Source organism: Felis catus, chromosome A2, assembly GCF_018350175.1.
Source record: "Felis catus isolate Fca126 chromosome A2, F.catus_Fca126_mat1.0, whole genome shotgun sequence".
Lineage (NCBI taxonomy): Eukaryota > Metazoa > Chordata > Mammalia > Carnivora > Felidae > Felis > Felis catus.
The window spans coordinates 142186746-142206838 of NC_058369.1; the positions used below are offsets into that span (position 1 = coordinate 142186746).

The following is a 20093-nucleotide window of genomic DNA, read 5'->3' on the forward strand; positions in this document are numbered from 1 at the left end:
GTATCCAATATTTTCCCAATATACAATTTATAATCATAGTTATTAAGCTTTATAAAATCCTCTTCATGCTTCAGATAAATTATTCTAAACATTTTAGATTAAATCTATAATTCTGAATACACATTTTACAAAATTCAGAGTTGTAAAGCACAGTACTCCAAATACCACCACACTATACATAAATGACCAGTGTAATGTGGTGTTTAACATGGTGACTGCACAGTTTGCTTGGGACATTTCTGGTTTATGTCTATTGTCCTGTCATCCATTTAGTGTGTCCCAGATTTTTAAATTTCTTAACCAAATATTTATAAAGAGTTGTATTTACAAATAGCATGGGTATGATAAAACTCAAAAATATTTTATTTCCAGTTTCTGTCACAGTCTACTAATCTACCTCAAATTTTTGGTTAAGAACACTCAAAACTGCAGAATGTGCATTTATGTATCTTTCAGGAAAGCATGACTTTTCATAATAATCACACGTCTCTTCTATATTCATTGACCTGCTGATTCTAGTTTTCTTTTATACTATGAAGAATTAAGTGATACATGTTAATGTCTTGACTCTATTAGTACAAGAACTTCAAATATAGTTAAGTTTTTCCAAAGTTTTTTTAATTTTTAATGTCATCAAATGTTTCTATTATTCATTGAGAAGAAATACAGCCTTGGAACTTTATTTTGTTAAAAGTGAAACAAAAAATATGTTATTGGAAATTTAGTTAAAATTTAACATGAATGACACAAATATTTTAACCAATTTTGGTAAAGCAAAGCTTTATGATAAAACAATATTCACACTAAATTAAGAAACCTACAGAGCAGAAATTTACTTGGAATTGGTTTGGGATTACACACATAAATTGTAATTATATCCAAACAAGATTGGTATTTCTGCCAACGGAAATAGAAGCTTGAAGTTGTCAAAGTTTATAATTTTGCCCATACGTATCAAAGTAAAAATTTTATGGCAAAACCAATGTTGAATTGCACAGAAACAAAAACTCAGAATAATAGCACACATAGGTAGCCTTTGCTTTTCATTTCCTGTTACATTTCAGAAATGGTTGACTTGTAAAAAAAAAAAATTTCTAAAAATTTTCTGAGTCCATCTAAATGCACAAAAGTATTTTTTGTAAATATTTATGCTAATTTTTACTGCTTTGTATTAAAAATAAATGACATGTTTAATCTAAAAAATGAACTGATAGGAAATATCAGATTTCCTATCTGATAGGAAAGGATCTGATATAAAGGCTAGCTATCTGACAGCTATCTGATAGCTTTCCTATCTGATATAAAGGCTAGCTAGCTGAGATGGATCGAAATAAAGCTTGCAAACAGGAAGACACTAAAATTTATCCCTATAAAAGCAAGAACAGAGTTAAACAAATGAAAGTGCAAGTTATTTACAATATTTAATATAGAAAATCTACATTTGTGCTTTGGAATATCTCAAACTGTGGAAACAATCTTTTGATAGTTCTACTTTTAATTGGATGAATTGATAGTCTGTGCCCTCTTACTTTACCTTCAATGTCTATCTTTAATCTTTTAAAATTTATATTCATTGAAAAATTTAAAGTAACCTTAGGTAAGAACAGCTAATTTCATGAGTTTTGTCTTGTGAAAATATTAAAGAAGAAACTCTGGTTGGAAACAAGAAGACCATAACTGAAAATATCCTGGGTTTAGTTAAACCTTATTTTGAGCTTATAAGAGACATAAGCATCTAGAGTGAATATTTTCATAATATACATTAATCTTCAGTAGAATCTAACAATTTCAAATTTGTTGACTATAAAAGGAAATTTTGAGGAAAATTGTAGTAAACTTTATAAAAATGAAAAACAAGACCATATTTGGAAAAAAAAACCATTTCACAGAAGTCTACTGACATAGTTTTAGAAACAGATACAGCTAAGAAACATACTAAAGTATGTGAATATATACAAAGAGTAATTTATTAATTTAAAAAATTTTTAAAGCTTATTTTGAGAACAAGCATGAATGGAAGGAGGGTTAGAAAGAGAAGGAGAGAGAGAGAGAATCTCAAGCAGGCTCCATGCTGTCAGCACAGCGCCAGATGTGGGGCTGGATGTGAACTGTGAGATCGTGACCTGAGCTGAAATCAAGAGTCAGATGCTTAACCAACTGAGCCACCCAGGCACCCCTATTATTTAACGGTAAATAAAAAATAAGAATATAAATGAAACTATAACTTAAAACATATATGTATACATATTTTAGAAATACTAACTTTAAAATAATTTTTGATATAACTTAAAAAGGTCTACCAATATAAAACAAGTAGTCAATGAAAATATTTTATGAAATTATATTTAAAAATTTTTACTAACTCCATTTACTGTCAAAACTTTTCCAGTTAGGAAGAATAAATTAGGTAATCATCCAATGTTGTATATTCTTCCGATTCTTTGCAATTATCCCCACCCCAAATTTGGTCATTGGCAGACCATACCACTGTTCCCTGTATTCTACTCCCCACTGATTTCAATTTCATTATAATTGATACATATTCTAATTCTTTCACCAAGTATGTGGAAGTGATAAACTTTTCCACTATTTGAAATGTCTTTATATCATACATACTCTTGAATCATTGTTGAATTGGGCACAAAATTCTTAGGTGACATATTTTTTCTTAGCACTTTTAAGATACAATTCCATTGTCTTTGAGCCTCTATCCTTGCTACTGAAAACTGTTGGTCCTTTTTAACTAGCTCATCTTTTCTTTATAGTTGCTTTTTCTTCAGATTTTGTGGGGAGCAAGTCAACTTTTAACAAGGTGTCTATTTTTGTTCTCAAGTTAGTTAACATACAGTTCAGTCTTGGCTTCAGGAGAATCCTGTGATTCATCACTTACATATAACACATAGTGCTCATCCCAACAAGTGCCCTCCTTGGATTCAGTTGCCTTGGTAATAAGTGGTTGATTTCAATTTGATGAATCTTGTCTTTACTATATTCTAGATGATCTCAGCCATTTTCAAGTATTGCTTCAGTGACATTCCCTCTATTTTCTTCTATTGGAAGTCCTCTTAATGAATGTAGCCCACTCTACTGCCTGGTCAGTCTGTACCTCCTCAGACTGCTTCCTTCTTATACACTTTTACTGAAAAGACTAAAGTTGCCAAATACTCAGTTGACAAGTTTCTCTTGAATGAGGGTTTGCCAAGTGGCAGTTTTAACCGAAGAGATGGTAAATGGAATTATGTTGTTAGCAATTCTGAGGAAGTTCTTTCGTGATGAAAAGGGAGATCTAACTACTGTTTCTCCCTTCCTCTTCCTTCTTCTTGCCACAAATTGAAATGCAATGAGAGGAGATTCAGCGGTCTTCATATGGACCTAAGTAAAAGGCTGACATAGAATCAGAGATGGTGTGTGTGACATACCTGAGGGACAAATCTATTGCTAATTAGTGACCTCCTCCAAATTTCTAATTATATAATAAACTCAGTTTCTTTAGAGTCTGCAGAAAGGATTTAGGTGGTGATACTTGTCTTGAGAGAAACATACCCAGGGCGAGGGTGAGGGAAACAAAACAAGGAGACATACCAAAGTAATGCAACGCATTACCACCTGAGAACTTGTTCACCAAGGGAAATGCAGCAGGTTCTCAGTAAATGTATTCGCTGGGCACATATTTTTTATGATGAAAGGAGGAACTTTACATCAGAGCAGTTCACTGGGGAGATAATAGAAGGTCTCCTGCTTCCCATGAGATTACAGAAGCAGAGACATGGGGATAACTTGGTGGGATCTCTTGTATTTCCATGTCATGATGCCTAGTCCCTTGATGGCCATTCATTAAACTATATCCCATACTCTGTGGCATTGTATTTCATCCACCTCTAAAAGAGGAGAGGTGGTCCTGAAAGGTGGTTGTGGACAAGAGAGAAGACAGGAGATAATTAAGAGCATCTAACACAGTACTTTCATACTTAAAATTCCAATACTTAAAATTCCAATAACCTGAGATTCCTCATGCATCTTCCTTTATTTTCTATCCTAGAACTAGATAATATCATATGTTTATATTATTCATGTATCTATTATCTTTCACTTTCTAATAGATATAATAGTTTCTAAGCTCATGACGACAAGGGTTTTTGTCTTTTGTTTTTGTTAAGCTGCTATATTCAAGCACCCAGAACAATTATCTCTTGGTATACAATATACGAATTAATTGCAGCCATGATGCCTTGCCTTACTCCTTGGATATTAATATGAAGGTGAACCAGGTTCATCTTTTGGTGTTTTGGACACCTTAAAGTCATTCCTATTAGACATTCCCTACATGGCAGGTGATAAGATTTGACCAAGTATTCTAATGGTTAAGAATATTAAATTTTTTTAACGTTTATTTTTTTTTTGAGAGAGAGAGCATGAGCTGGGGTAGGGGCAGAGAGAGAGGGAAGCAGACACAGACTCTGAAACAAGCTCCAGGCTCCCAGCTGTCAGCACAAGGCCCGACACGGGGCTCGAACTCATGAACTGTGAGATCATGACCTGAATCGAACTTGGACGCTTAACCGACTGAGCCACCTAGGAGCTCCAAGAATATTAATTTTAGAGTCAGATTGCCTAGATTTAAATTCTAGCTCTTGTATAATCTTGTGAAAACATTTAAACCATTTTAACTTTCCTCTTCTGCCAAATAATTCTATAATATCTATTTCTTACGGTCATTTTAAGAAATATATGCAAAATCCTATGTAAAGAATTTCAGGGGTGCCTGGGTGACTCGGTTGAGTGTCTGACTTCACCTCAGGTCATGATCTCACCATTTGTCAGTTCAAGCCCCACATAAGGCTCACTGCTGTCAGCACAGAGCCCACTTCAGATGCCTTTCACACACACACCACTCCACCACCACTGCTCACACTCTCCCAAAAATAAACATTTAAAAAAATTTTCGTGGCATAATCCTCTGATGGTGTTCTTCTACTCAGGGTCTAGCCACAAAAGTGGAAAATACTCCAAATATTTAAAATGGAGTTTAATGTACATTTCTTTTTACACAGGTGATAGAAAAGCTGAGAAAATGAGTAGGAAGCTGTGATGAGACAGGTTGTAGCTACTATGTAGACATTAGGCACAAAGGGGTATGGTAATGTGCAATCTGAGGGGCCAGAGTCATGTGACTGGAAGCTAGCGCCTTGAAGGGAATGCAACCACTGCTTGATCATGATAGGATGATGCACAAGGCCAAGATAGACAACAAATAGTTTGCTTCCTCCCTTCTTTCCCCTTTCCATCCTCCCATGTGCAGAGCCCAATTGTAAGCCAACTGACAAGGGATTTTTGAAAACACAGGTTATGGGATCAGATCACCAATTTCACAGAGCAAAAAGGAGAAGGGCAAGAAAGGGATAGGAGGGCAAATAGGACAATGTTCTGTTCCATCTTATCTATCATTATTAGAATCATCTTTGCCAATATGTCAGCCTTTCCCAGCTCAATTGTTCAATGAAATTCAAAGGACTTTTATTTAGGATTACCTATAAATTGCTTTCTAGACTATTGCATTTGAGGGCAGAAATAATACTTATAATTCACATTACAAAATGCCTTGTTCATGAAAGATACTCAAGTATTCAAGTAATAAATGAGATTGATTTTATAAATCCATATTAGAACTTTATAATCAAGCCTTGACTAGTTCACTTCTAATTTCATTTTATGGTTCCCTCTTACAATAAATCACAATTTTTATGCAAAGCAAATGAGTGCCCCATTTTCATTATCAGCTCTCTATACTAGAGAAATCATATGATCAAGGGTAATTGTCATTATAAAGAGTTTCTAACATTTTTTTCTTTATGCTGTATAATAGTTTTTATCAGTGAATGATTCATTGTATCTAAACATTGCTCTCTGTGTGTTTCTCAAAGACAATTAGTTTTGGCATTAGTGAGTCATATTTTCTTAATTTTATTAGAAATATCTGTGAATCTAAATTCTGTCCATTTAACAAACAGTAAGTTTTAAGAGTACTTCTTCTCAAAAGTTGTTTAATTCATGAAATTTCATATCACTTTTGTAAAAAGAATACCTTAATTTTATAAAGATACTTTGGAATCTTTTTTCTTGAAAATTTCCTCAAACTAATGTATATTCAAATGAAATGCCATTTGTATGTAGGATATCCTATTATAAATCCTGTACCTTGCCAGCTATACATAGAAGTCAGATCTAGAAAAAGATACTTTTATTATCTTAATTTACTCTATTTCTAAAATTACTCTGCTTTTCAGAGTGAACAGTCCTAGGTACTTTAAAAGGTACTTTAAGTTTATCAACATAGTGCACACTCCCTCTGGCATTTAGACAGACTTTACCTTTCTCATTGCACAAATACAGTGTTTAGAACTCTGAAGCTTTTCTGTGATGTACAAGATACAGAATTTAAAGAATAAAGAAGTAGGAAGAAATAAATGGCCCCAATTTCTCATAGTAAGTTGAATAGGATATTTCATTAGAATAGCTACAACTCCTATTCATGCATTTATTATAAACGAATCTCTCTCTAGTTTGTGTCTTTCTACTGAGATATTTATAGAACCTGATATGTTTTGAACATTTCCTGAAAATTGTCCCATATTTCAAAAAGTATTGGTAATTAGTGGTTTACAGTGCAATATATATCATCATCCTTTCACTACTTCAATTACCATAGTTACATTCATAGGGTAAAGAATACGAAAATTGCCTAGTCCCAAGGCTAAGGCTGTGGGGATTGGGACTGTAGCTAGTAAAGCCATGGAGAAAAGAATCCAAGTCGAAAGCAAGGCAGGGTCATGGATATGAACTGGATTTAGAATTTATCTCTGCTACCCCACCCCCCCACACACAAAAAGATAAGAGATAAAATCTAGAGAAGCAAGGGAATATATGTAGTTTAAAATCAAGAACATGCTTAGGAGCCAGAAAATCAATGACAATTATTGAAAGAGACTATAAGTGACTGTGTTGTAGGTCGATGTGATCGTGAGATTTTATTTTTTTAGTCTCTTTAAGCATGATTAAAATTCTCTCTGAAGCATTGTAGATACATATAAGTCTACAGAATGATAGTTGATATCTGCCTGAAATAATGAAAGCGTTGTTAAATTGCATGTATTTGGAATATGATGTTTTATGCAGATTCTGCCAATAAGAGGATCTGGATCTAGTTTATCCTGGTACTAGTGGACATTTAATCTAAATCCTGCTTTAAAAAGGTGATTTTTAAACTTTTTGAATGTATACTCTCAAGTGATGTAGAAATAGTGCAATAGAAATATAATGTGAGACACAAATGTGAACATATGTAATTTTAATTTTTCTGCTTGAATCTTGCTTTCTTGTTTGTTTTGTCATACAGATATATTGCAAATATTTCTCCGTATTCTGTGAATTGATAGTTCCTTTTCTTGAGGGTATTCTTTTAATAGAAAAATATTTTAATTTGATACAGACCCATTTATAATTTTTAAAGGTTTACTATTTTTTTGGTCTCCCAAAATTTTACAAAATTTTGTGTTTTCTTCATAAGTTTTATGGGTTTCTTTTCAAATAACTATGTTTTATTATTTTTTTCTGTAGTGTAGATATGGCCGATATTATTTTCCCAAATGGATATTAACTACTTATGGGTGGGTTTGTTGTTGAATCTTTCCATTGATCTGTAGATCTACATTTTGCAAATATTAGCTTTATAGTAAGCCTTTAAATTAGGTGTTATTTTCCCACTACATACCACAATTTTTTTATTCATTCATTGATGGACATATGGGTTATTTCCACCTCTAAGCTATTGTGAATAATACTGCTATGGATTTTGGGTACAAGTTTCTGTAGGAACATGTGCTTTCATTTCTCCCAGACATATACCTAGGAGTAGAATTGCTGGATCATACAGTAACTGTTCAACATTTTTTAGAAACTGTGTTCCACAATGGCTACATGATTAACCTACTAGGGGTCTAACTTGTGCATATCCTCACCAAACACTTGTTAATTTGTTTTATGTTCCCATCCTAATGGAGGGTAAGAGCTATCTCTTCGTGGTTTTGATTCACATTTTATTAGTGACCACCGATGGCAAACATCTTTCATGTGCTTGTTGGTTATCTTAACTGGAGAAATGTCTATTCAAGTCCTTTCCCATTTTTTAGATTTGGCTGTTGGTCTTTTTGTTGAGTTATAAATGTTCTTTGCATATTCCGAATACCAAACCTTGATCTATGATTTGAAAATATTTTCTTTCATTTTATATGTTGCCTTTTTGCTTCCTTAATAATGTTCTTTAAGGCACATTTTTTACAAAGCCCACATTATGCATATGGGTTTTTTGTTGCTTTTGCTTTTGGAATTAAATCTAACAATCTATTGTCAAATAAGAGATCATGAATTACCTCTATGTTTTCTTCGAAGACTTTTAGCTCATACATTTAAGTCATTGATCCATTTTGAGTTGATCCAATTTCATTCCAATTTCATTCTTTTGCATGCAGTTGTCTAAATCTCTCTTTGTTCCCCACCAAGTGGTCTTGACTTCTTTGTCAAAAAGTAATTGGCCATGGGTTTCTGGGTTCTCTCTGGATTCTCAATTCTATTCCCTTGCTTCATATATGTATCCATATGCCTGATATCAATCCATGTTCTCATGGACCCATATTTCATTCTCCTTGGATAAATACTTAGGAGTGTAATTGCCAGGTTAAATAATACATATACTTTTAAAGAAATGTGTCTTTTCCTCACCATCAGTATCCTGCAGCTGGATACTGCAGGATTGACCCTCTGTATTGACCCTCTGTACAAAATTGGGATTTCTGGGGATCCTGGGTGGCTCATTGGTTAAGCGTCTGACTTCAGGTCAGATCATGATCTCATGGTTCATGAATTTGAGCCCCATGACAGGCTCTGTGCTGACAGCTCAGAGCCTGGAGCCTGCTTCAGATTCTGTCTCCCTCTCTCTCTCTCCTCCTCCCCTGCTCATTCTCTGTCTCTCAAAAATAAACAAACATTTAGAAAATTGAGATTTCTGTTGGTGAGAAAGAAATGAAAAGTGGTTAGTCAATAAAATGTATCTGTCCCAGTGTATTTCACCAGATGCCGATACAATCTAAGTGATGAACTTTGAGCCATTCTGGAGAATCATTTTGCACCTGTTAAAGAATAAGAATTTCCTGTCCCCTTCGAGTTCCTCCCAGCTGTGCTAAGAATCAAATTGACATGAGACAGGAGAAAATAAAATTTTGTACAATCCATACATACTTGGAAATTCCAAAGAAGTCAGGCAAAATGAGGTATAAATAAATGTCATCCTAAACTAAGGAGAAGGAGGTAGGGGTTTGAGACTTCAAAGTGAAGGAATGCAATTCATAAGGCAATAATAAAGAATAAAAGCAGATATTTGGTAGTTAGATTCTTGCCCTGCCATACAGATGCTCTGGTAATAACTCTTATCCTGAAAAAGACCCCCAATGTAGACTCTTTGTGTAGTTAAGGGAGGGGCAAAAGTTTCTCTTGAGCTTGCAGGAACTCAACTGCTTTTAGCTCAAAATAAGCTTTATGCCAAAGTGACCCATCTTGGGGGTGATCTGTCCCCCACCCCTGTACTTTCCTTCTCTGAAATTTCCCCGAACTTTTTAGACATTAAAAGTTGAGCTGGTAGGTGGTTACATCTCATTGAAGAGTCCTTTAGTCCTGAAAACCTGATTTTAGGAGGTGGTGATGCAGGTGTAATCTCAAAGTTAGACCTATGGTTCAATTAAACAGGCATTAAATAAGGCATTTCTACAGAAAGAAAAGAGAAAACAATGGTTAGTGAGTGAATCAAATTAGAAGCCAGTTTTTTAGTTCTGAGAGTACCAGCCAGTTAAGAAGATTTCTAGATGTCAGGCTGGAATATTCTTCAGATAGACTGAGGACAGGTTGTGGCACTCTGACAGATCTTCCTAGTTGTAGTTCAAATATTGATCTTCCTGAATGACCCACAGATTAACAGGCATTAAAATTATCTATACATGAGTTATTGTGGTTATTTCTCAGAAGTTTCCATCAAGTTGTTTGTATTCAATTTTCAGGGACTTCAGGAAAAGGGCAGTTTTAGTTCTCAAATGATTCTAAGTCAGAAAGGTGGAACAAAAAAATAAATATTAGTTTGGAGAGTTGTAGCCAGGCATTGGTGGACATTAGAAGAAATCAGGATCTAGTCGAGTTTATAGTGAAAAGAATTAAAATCTAATATTTACAAAGGTGTGTTATTGAAACTTTTTTTTGTCTATAATCACTCTCATTTTTAACAAAGATAGTCAAGTTAACATCAATTTGATTTAAAACAAATGTAGTTAAAAAATGACAACAACAACATAGCCCAATTATTTACAAGAGCATAGCAAGAATAGCAGCTGACCATAGAGGCTCTTTGCTGGAACTTCTTATAAGGAATCTCTACATTGAACTTTTAACAACTTCTTGATGCCAGAAGCCAAATACTTGACATCAGACTTTACCTGCAAAACTTATAGATCTGACTGAATCTCTGTCTTTTCAAGATTTCCAAAAACTCTGCCAGGAAATGATGTTCTTTATTAACTTAGCCAGGCTGCTATGTAGCAAGGTACCAGGCTGATATTTCTTTAGAGGCTTCATAAAGTCAACCTTAGTTCCTTAAAGCTATCTGGTCATATCTGAGTCTATGCCTGTTTCTCTCATATATGACATTCTAGGAAAAGCCTTGGGAATATAATCAATGTTTCTAATTATGTCTTGTCATAAGGAGAACAGGCTTACTTGTAAACAATGCTTCTCATGTAATTTAGCATACCAAGTGAGCCTAATTTTTCATAAAAATATTTTTTGAAGCTTTTTAAATTTCTAGAAGCCCTCTGGAAAATTTCAGTTAGGTTATGGATGAAACACTTCACTTTAGAATTTGTTTTGGGGAAGTATGTAAAAAATAGATCAACATTTGATCTATTTGAACATTTGATTAAATGATCTATTTGAACATTTGATTAAATATTGTTTCATGATGATTTGTGATCCTACTTAATTATCCATTTAACTAAAATGACAATAAAATATATTAAAGGCAAATATAGAAGGTAACATAGTTGTGAGCAAAATTTTGCTTTTTTTTCAAATTTTAAGTTTTAAATTTTTTATTGAATTAACATACAGTGTTATTAATTTCAGATGTACAATGTAGTGATTCAACAATTATATATATTTGTCAGTGTTCATCAAGATAAGTGTACACCTCTCCTCTGGCAACCACCAGTTTGTCTTTTTCTTTGTTTTTCATTTGTTTTGTTTCATAAATTACACATATGAGTGAATCATACAACATTTGTCTTTCTCTTATTTAACTTGGCATTATACCCTCTAGGTTCATCTATCCATCCATGTTGTTGCAAATTACAAATTCTCATTCTTTTTCATAGGTGAGTAATATTTCATTATATATAATTTACATTTTTTGTATACATTCATTTATGGATGGACATTTCCCTAATCTGGGGAAAGAAACAGACATCCACATCCAAGAAGCACAGAAGGTCCACCAAAAAATTAATCCAACGAGGTCATGCCAAGACAGATATTAAAATGGCAAAAAGTAGTGATAAAGAGAATTTCAAAAGCAGCAAGAAAAAAAAAACAGTTACATACAAGGGAAATTCCATAAGGAGATCAGCTAATTTCTCAATAGAAATTTTGCAGACTAGATTGAGTGGCATGATATATTAAAACTAATGAAAGGAAAAAACCTGCAACCAAGAACTCTACCCAGCAAGATAATCTGTATCTCTTTGTGTTCTGAATTATATTTACCAACAAAACTTAAAGTTAGTCACCACTAAAACAGCTTTACAAGAACAGGAAATGTACTTCTTTGAATGGAAAGAAAAGGCCATTACAGCAAGAGAAATTAAGAAACATTTTCATTTAAAATTGAAAGCAAACAAAAAAACAACCAAAAAAACAAAGAACTAGGAATAAACTTAGCCAAGGCGGTAAAGACCTATACTCTGAAAAGTATAAAACATTGATGAAAGAAATTGAAGATGACACAAAGAAAAAGATATTCCATGCTCATGGACTGGAAGAACCAATATTTTAAAATGTCCATACTACCTAAAACAATGTACAGATTTAATGCAACCCCTACCAAAATACCAGCACTTTTTCATAGAACTAGAACCAATTAAGCTTAAAATTTGTGGAAGCACACAGACCCCAAACAGCCAAAGAAATCTTGAGTAAGAACAAAGCTGGAGGTATTACAAACCCAGATTTCAAGATAGATACAAAACTGTGGTAGTCAAAACAGTATGATATTAGCACAAAAACAGACTCATAGATCAATAGGAAAAGCACAGAACCCATAAATAAACCCACTGTTACATGGTCAATTTAAGTATATTCTTATCTCCTTTGTCAATGGGGAAAAGACAGTCTCTTCAACAAATGGTGCTGAGAAAAATGGACAGCTACATGCAAGAGAATGAAACTGGACCACTGTCTTACACCGTACAAAAATAAACACAAGATGGATTAAGGACCTGAAATCATAAAACTCTTAGAAGAAAACAAGGCAGTAATTTCTTTCACATTGGCCACAGAAATGTTTTTATAAATATGTCTCCTCAGGCAAGGGAAATGAAAATAAAATTAAACCATTGGGCTTATGCCAAAATTAAAAGCTTTTATTTTTCTTTAACATCTTTTTGTTGGTTTCAAGTTTTTTTAAATTCTAGTTAGTTAACATATAGTGTAATATTTGTTTCAGGAGTAGAATTTAGTGGTTCATCATTTACATATAACACCCAGTTCTGACCACAAGTGCCTTCCTTAATACTCATTTAGCCCATCCCTCACCTGTCTCCTCTCTAGCAACCCTCAGTTTGTTCTCGATAGTTAAGAGCCTCTCATGGTTTGCCTCTCTCTTGTTTTCCTTTCCCTATGTTCATCCGTTTTGTTTCTTAAATTCCACATATAAGGGAAATAAAATGGTATTTGTCTTTCTCTGACTTATTTCAGTTATCATTATACACTCTAGCTCCATCCATGCCATTGCAAGTAGCAAGATTTCATTCTTTTTGATGGCTGGATAATATTCCATGATAGATAGATTAGATAGATGATAGATAGATAGATACATAGATACATAGATACATAGATACATAGATAGATATAGATGTCCCACATCTTTATCCATTCATCAGTTGATAGACATTTGGATTGTTTCCATAATTTGGCTATAAATGCTGCTATAAACATGGGGGTGCATGTGCCCCTTTGAATCAGTATTTTTATATCGCTGGTTTGACTCAACTCAAGCTCGGTGAGGCCCTGGACTGGTCCACTGACAACACAGGGATCAAACCCTGCTCTGAACAGGCAAAGAATCATTGCAGATGAGTGGACTAAAGGCAGAAGCAGCTCAGCCACAACAGTAGGGCACATGGAACACACATAGGAGATATCCACAATGCCAGGTTCTGGTGAATAGGGGACATTGCATTGCAGCGCACTATAGAACCTCCTCTTCTTAAGGCCACTACTTTCAAGAGCAGGAGGTATAGTTGACTTTCCAAACATATAGAAACAGACACAGAAACAGACTTGACAAAATGAAGACATACAGGAATATGTCCCAAATGTAATAAGAGAACAAAATCACAGCAAGAGAGCTAAATGAATGATCAGTAATATGCCTGAGAAAATTTAAAGTAATGGTCATAAAGATACTCATCAGATTTAAGAGTGAAGGAAATCGGTGAGACTATTAACAAAGAAATAGAAAAAAAGAACCACTCAGAGATGAAGACCATAATAAGTGAAATTAAAAATACATTAGATGGAATAAATAGTAGGCCAGAGGAAGCAGAATAGATCAGTTATCTGGAAGTCTAAGGAATGTAGAGAAATCAAGCTGAACAGGAGAGAAAATTAAAAAATGAAAATAGACTAGAAAATTCACTGACACCATTAAGCATAATAACATTTGCATTATAGGAAATCAGAAGCAGAATATAAAGAAAAAGGGGCAGAAAATTTATTTGAATAAATAGCTGAAAACTTCCCAAATCTGGGAAAGGAAACAGAACTTGAGATCCAGGAGGACTAACAAGCCCAACAAAATCAACCCAAGGAGGTCCACTCCAAGCCACATAGTAATTAAAATGGGAAAAGGTAGTGATAAAGAGAGAATTTTAAAAGCAGCAAGAGAAAAGAAGACAGTTATATACAAGGGAAACCCCATAAGGCCATCAGCTGATTTCTCAGCAGAAACATAGCAGGCCAGGAGAGAGCGGCATGATATATTCCAAGTATAGAAAGAAAAAAACCTGCAGCTAGAAGACTCTACTCAGAAAGGCTGTCATTCATATAGAAGGAGAGATAGTTTCTAAGACAGACAAAAGTTCAAGAAATTCATCACCCCTAAACCAGCCTTAAAAGAAATGTTAATGACGATTCTTTGAGCAGGAAGACAATATATGAGAGTATGAAAAATAGGAAGCACAAAATCAGTAAAACTAAGCATAACTATAAAAATCAATCAAGGGATTCACAAGGGATAAAAATATGACACTATATACCTAAAATGTAGGGGAAGGGTAGTAAAGAATGGGTTCACTTAAGTGACTATCAACTTAATATAGACTGCTACATATAGAAGATGGGATATATAAACCTACTGGTAACCACAAATCAAAAACCAGTAATAGATATGCAAAGAATGAAGAGAAAGGAATATATCACCAAAGAAAGCCAGCAAAATACAAGAAAGAGAGCAAGAGAAGACAGGAACAGAAAAGAGCTACAAAAACAACCATAAAACAAGTAACATGGGCAATGAAGTGCAAACTTGTCAAATAATTACTTTGATGTAAGTAAACTAAATGCTCCAATCAAAAGACAAATGGTGACAGAGTGGATTAAAAAACAAGACCCAGTTTTGCTGCCTACAAGTGACTCATTTTAGACCAATAGACATACAGGTTGAAAGTGAAGGGATGGAAAAGCATTATTCATGCAAATGGAAATGAAAAGAAAGCTAAGGTATCAATACTTATATCACACACATAAACTTTTGAGAGAGACAGAGAAAGCATGAAAGGGGGAGAGAGAGAGAGAGAGAGAGAGAGAGAGAGAGAGAGAGAATAAATATCCTCAGCAGGCTCCACACTCAGCTCAGAGCCTGATGTAGGGCTCAGTCCCATGACTGTGAGATTATGACCTGAGCTGAAATCAAGTCAGATGCTCAACTAACTGAGCCACCCAAGTGCCCCTTGCACAAATAGACTTTAAAACAAAGACTATAACAAGAGAAAAAAAAGGACACTATATACTAATAAAAGGGACAATCAAACAAAATATAACTATTGTAAATATTTATACACCCAACATGCTGGCACCTAAATACATAAAGCAGCTAATAACAACATAAGGAAGTAATTGATAGTAATGCAGTAATAGTAAGGGATCTTAACATTCCACTTACATTAATGGGTGGATCATTCAAGCAGAAAATCAACAAGGAAACAGTGGCTCTGAAAGACACATTTGGCCAGATAGATCTAACAGGTATATTCAGAACATTCCATCCTAAAACAGAATACAGATTCAAGTGCACATGGAACATTCTCAAGAATAGATCACATATTAGGCCACAAAACAAATCTCAACAAATTCAAAAAGATCAAAATCATACCATCTATCTTTTCTGACCATAGGTAGAAAACTCTCAAGACTCCACCAAAAACTATTAGAATTGATAAATTCAGTAAGGTTACAGGATACAAAATCAATAGACAGAAATCTGTTGCATTTCTGTACACCAATAATGAAGCAGCATAAAGAGAAAATATGAAAACAATCCCATTTACAATTGCACCAAAAAGAATAAAATACCTAGGAATAAACTTAACCAAGGGAGTGAAAGACCTGTGCTTTGTAAACTATAAAATATTGATGAAATAATTTGATGATGACACAAAGAAATGGAGAGACATTCCATGCTCATAGAGTGGTAGAATAAGTATTGTTAAAATGTCTTTATTACCCAAAGAAATCTAAAGATTTATTGCAATCCCTATCAAAATACCAACATCATTTATCATAGAACTGGGACAATAATCTTAAATTTGTATAGAACCACAAAAGATCCTGAATAGCCAAAGCAATCTTGAAAAACAAACTGTAGGTATCACAATTCCAGACATCAAGTTATATTTATAAATATGTAGTAATCAAAATGATATGGTACTGGCATAAAAATAGACACATGGATCAATACAACAAAATAGAAAAACGGAAATTAACCCACTATTGTACAGCCAGTTAGTATTTGGACAGTCTCTTCAACAAATGGTGTTAGGAATCCTGGACAGCTGCATGCAGAAGAATGAAACTTGATCAGTTTCTTAGATTGCACACACAAATGAATTCAAAATGGATTAAACACCTAAATGTGAGATCTGAAACCATACAAATCCTAGAAAAGAGCGCAGGCAATAATTTCTCTAACATATCCATAGCAACTTTTTTTTCTAGACAAGTCCCCTGAGACAAGAGAAACAAGATCAAAAATAAACTATTGGGACTACACCAAAATAAAAAGCTTCTGCACATCAAAGGAAACAATCAACAAAACTAAAAAGCAACCTACAGAATGGGAGAAGATATTTGCAAATGACATATTTGATAAAAGATTAATATCCCAAATATATATACTAATACTACTCAATCCATTTAAAAAATGGGCAGGAGACATGAACAGACATTTCTCCAAAGAAAATATACAGATGGCCAACAGACACATGAAAAGATGCTCAATATAACTTACCACCAGGGGAATGCAAATCAAAACTATAATGAAATATCACCTCACACTTGTCAGAATGTCTAAAATCAACAACACAAAATCAACAGGTGTTGGTGAGGATGTGGAGAAAGGGGAACCCTCTTGCACTGTTGGTGGCAATGCAAACAGGTGCAGCCACTCTGGAAACCAGTATGGAGGTTCCTCAAAAAGTTAAAAATAGAACTACCCTATGATCCAGCAATTGCACTACTAGGTATTTACCCAAAGAATACAAAAATACTAAATCAAAAGGATATATGCACCCCAATGAAAATAGTAGCATTATCTACAAGAACCAAATTATGGAAACAGCCCAAGTGTCCATTGGCTAATGAATGGATAAAGAAGATGTAGTGTATTTGTATACAGTGGAATATTAGTCATAGAAATGAATGAAACCTTGCCATTTGCAATAACATGTATGGAGCTAGAGAGCCTTATGCTAAATGAAATGTCAGTCAGAGAAAGACAAATACCATCTGATTTCACTCCTATGTGGAATTTAAACAAAACAAAAGAACAAAGGGAAAAGAGAGAGAGAGAGAGAGAGAGAGAGAGGGAGAGAGACAAACCTAGAAACAGAGTCTTAACTTTAGAGAATAAAGTGATACTTACCAGAGGGCAAGTAGGGGAGGGGATGGATGAAATAGGTGATGGGGATTAAAGAGTACACTTATCATGATGGGCACTGAATAATAGCACTGTTGAATCACTATATTGTACACATGAAATTAATACAATACTGTATGTTACGTATACTGGAATTAAAATTAAAACCTTAATAAAAACGTCTCATTAGAGATATATAACAAACTGAAATGTCATATTGCAGTTTAGGTTAGTAACATTTAGAATAATGTTTATTGATGATTCTGAGTGTGTGTTTTCAAAATTAGCCCAGTGTCAACGTATTTTCCTTTGTTTCACTTCCACTTCTGAAATGAATGTTTTCTGAGGTTCTAAACATATGTGTTCGTTCAGGTTACTATACTGTTCTGTATTACAAGCAGGTAGTTTGCAATCCAGTAGGTCAGAAAATCCATTGCATGATTACACCACTATGGTAGGGAACTATCCTTTGGCTCACGATTCAGTAGTAATAAGCTCTCCTATATACTACCAAGTATTAATGTAGCCCTTCTTAGTTTCTAGAGCTGACCCTAGGGAAAAAGTGATGTGAATGAAGTCTGTTTTCATTCTACATTTATTTTATTCCTTGAGTTATATTTTCTCTCTTCCCCTCCTGAAAACCTTTCTGGAGAACTACTCTGAGGAGCCTATCAACACTAATCACTTTAATTATTATTCTGCCAAAGGGAATTTACATTTAACTGAGGTTAAAGCAATAAAGCACCAGTGATAGAATTTTAGCATTTGAAAATTAGTTGGAGAAGGGTTCTTTGGAAAAAGGAGTGCAAAAAAGTGAAAGAGGATGCTTTTAGAATCCTGTCTTTAAGGAAATTCCCCCATTCTGACTAAGCCAGTTCACAATGATCCCTAAACAGGACCACTTAATTCAGATCTTAAAACAAAACAAAACAAAAACAAACAGAAAACAAAAATTGATATATGCAGAATTAAATGGAGTGCACAGATAGAAGCTATTTTCATTTATCTATACAAGGTTTTGCATCACCAAAATTAGATCATAATATCTAGGTAAGCATTTGCATCTGATACAAGGTGGTTAGCTCTCGGGGTGACTGGGAGCTGGCTGTACATTAGATTTATGAAGACCAGAATACAAAATAGAGTTCAAATCATAGTATACTGCTTTAATAGAATTCAGTTATACATCCTCTTTACCAAGGAAAGCCTAATAAATATCACTAATAATTTTATCTTAAAAAACCATTTGGAGATATCAATATTAAAGCTTTTGACATTAGAAGGCTACATGAAAAACTCATTAGAAACCAGTCCTTTATATTTACTGGACTATCAATTTGTTAAAACATGAGTTTCATAATACTAGAATTTGAGAATTTATAAATAATCTGGGATATATGTCACCTGGGGGGGGGGGTGGGGATAACTTCTCTGTGTACCAAATGTAGAAAAAAAAAATTAACTGAAAATGTATTGTTCTGATATTTCATTATTTCCCTTAAAAAATGATAATCTGGTATTCCTGTGATTTATTTCAAAACACATGTGGATGGATCATGAGTAGAACACAGGCCCCAGTTATACAATATTCTGACAACATCCTGTTTATGATAGTCCAAATCGCAAGCAGCTTCAACACAAGTAAAATATACTGACATATATCAATGTAAATAAAATGTGTATAACAATATACATATTGTTATGTATAAAGCAGTAAACCAAAGAATAATAGTTACTGAATAAAGCATTTTTGCTGTTTTCTGTTCAGTATCCAAGATTGTCCAGTATTTTGCTAATAGCAAAAAAAAAAAAAAAAAAATACCATCAGGGATTTTTCAAGGTAAACTAATCTATATTAGATATGCATCATTCTTTTATTGACCTCTTTTCCCTATGAAAAGTGGTGACCTCTTATGCGTATTTATCTGCGTGAAGAGTTATTATTTATATGTGCTAAAAGCAAAAGTTAAATGGTATCATACTGAATTCTTGGTGATGAATCTTAATTAAGACAATGGTCTTGACTGATGCCCAATAAAAAAGTAAATGTATAAGGGATCAATACCACTCAGACCTAGGTTTAGCAGTTTCTGGCAGGGATTTCAGGACTGACAAAAAGTCTATGAATACTAAAGAAAATGACCCAAAGAAGAAGGGCCCTGCCAACTGTTTAAGTCCTTATAGGGCTGTTGTCTACAACATTGACATTAGCCTCATGTTCAGTTTGTATATGCAGTCTTTTTGTGCCAAGATGGGGAGTGTGGCTGAGAAGATATGTACCTGTAAAAGGTCCACTTAGAGATAACAAGTTTACAATGACTACAAAAATGAAAGGCAATGAGTAATGGAACAACATTGACTTAGGGAGAAAAATACGATCACCCTTGTTCCTTTCACTTAATTGGATGGCTTATCAGATTATCTTGGCAAATAAAGAATCGGAGTCAATCTGCCAGGAAAGAAGTAGCATGCTGATAGCAGAATTATTCCAACCAGGATCCAAACACACTCTAAATGGAAAGGTTTCTCAGCTCAGCTGAACCTGCATACTTCCTGCCTGCAGGAAGGAAACATACAGAGTAGAAACTGTCAA

General features: G+C 34.1%; 1 protein-coding gene and 1 long non-coding RNA gene across 15 annotated transcripts in view; one reads left to right on the top strand and one right to left on the bottom strand.

Annotated features, from left to right (window-relative positions):
* Positions 1-20093, top strand: part of LOC111559538 — a 132537-nt gene that overhangs the window by 92597 nt on the left and 19847 nt on the right. The window lies entirely within an intron of this gene.
* LOC123384013 overlaps positions 17456-20093 on the bottom strand; it is a 205361-nt gene continuing 202723 nt past the window's right edge. For all 3 annotated transcript variants that reach the window (XR_006594499.1, XR_006594498.1, XR_006594501.1), the window contains one exon: positions 17456-20057. This is a non-coding gene — a long non-coding RNA (uncharacterized LOC123384013). The remainder of the gene's footprint in view (positions 20058-20093) is intronic.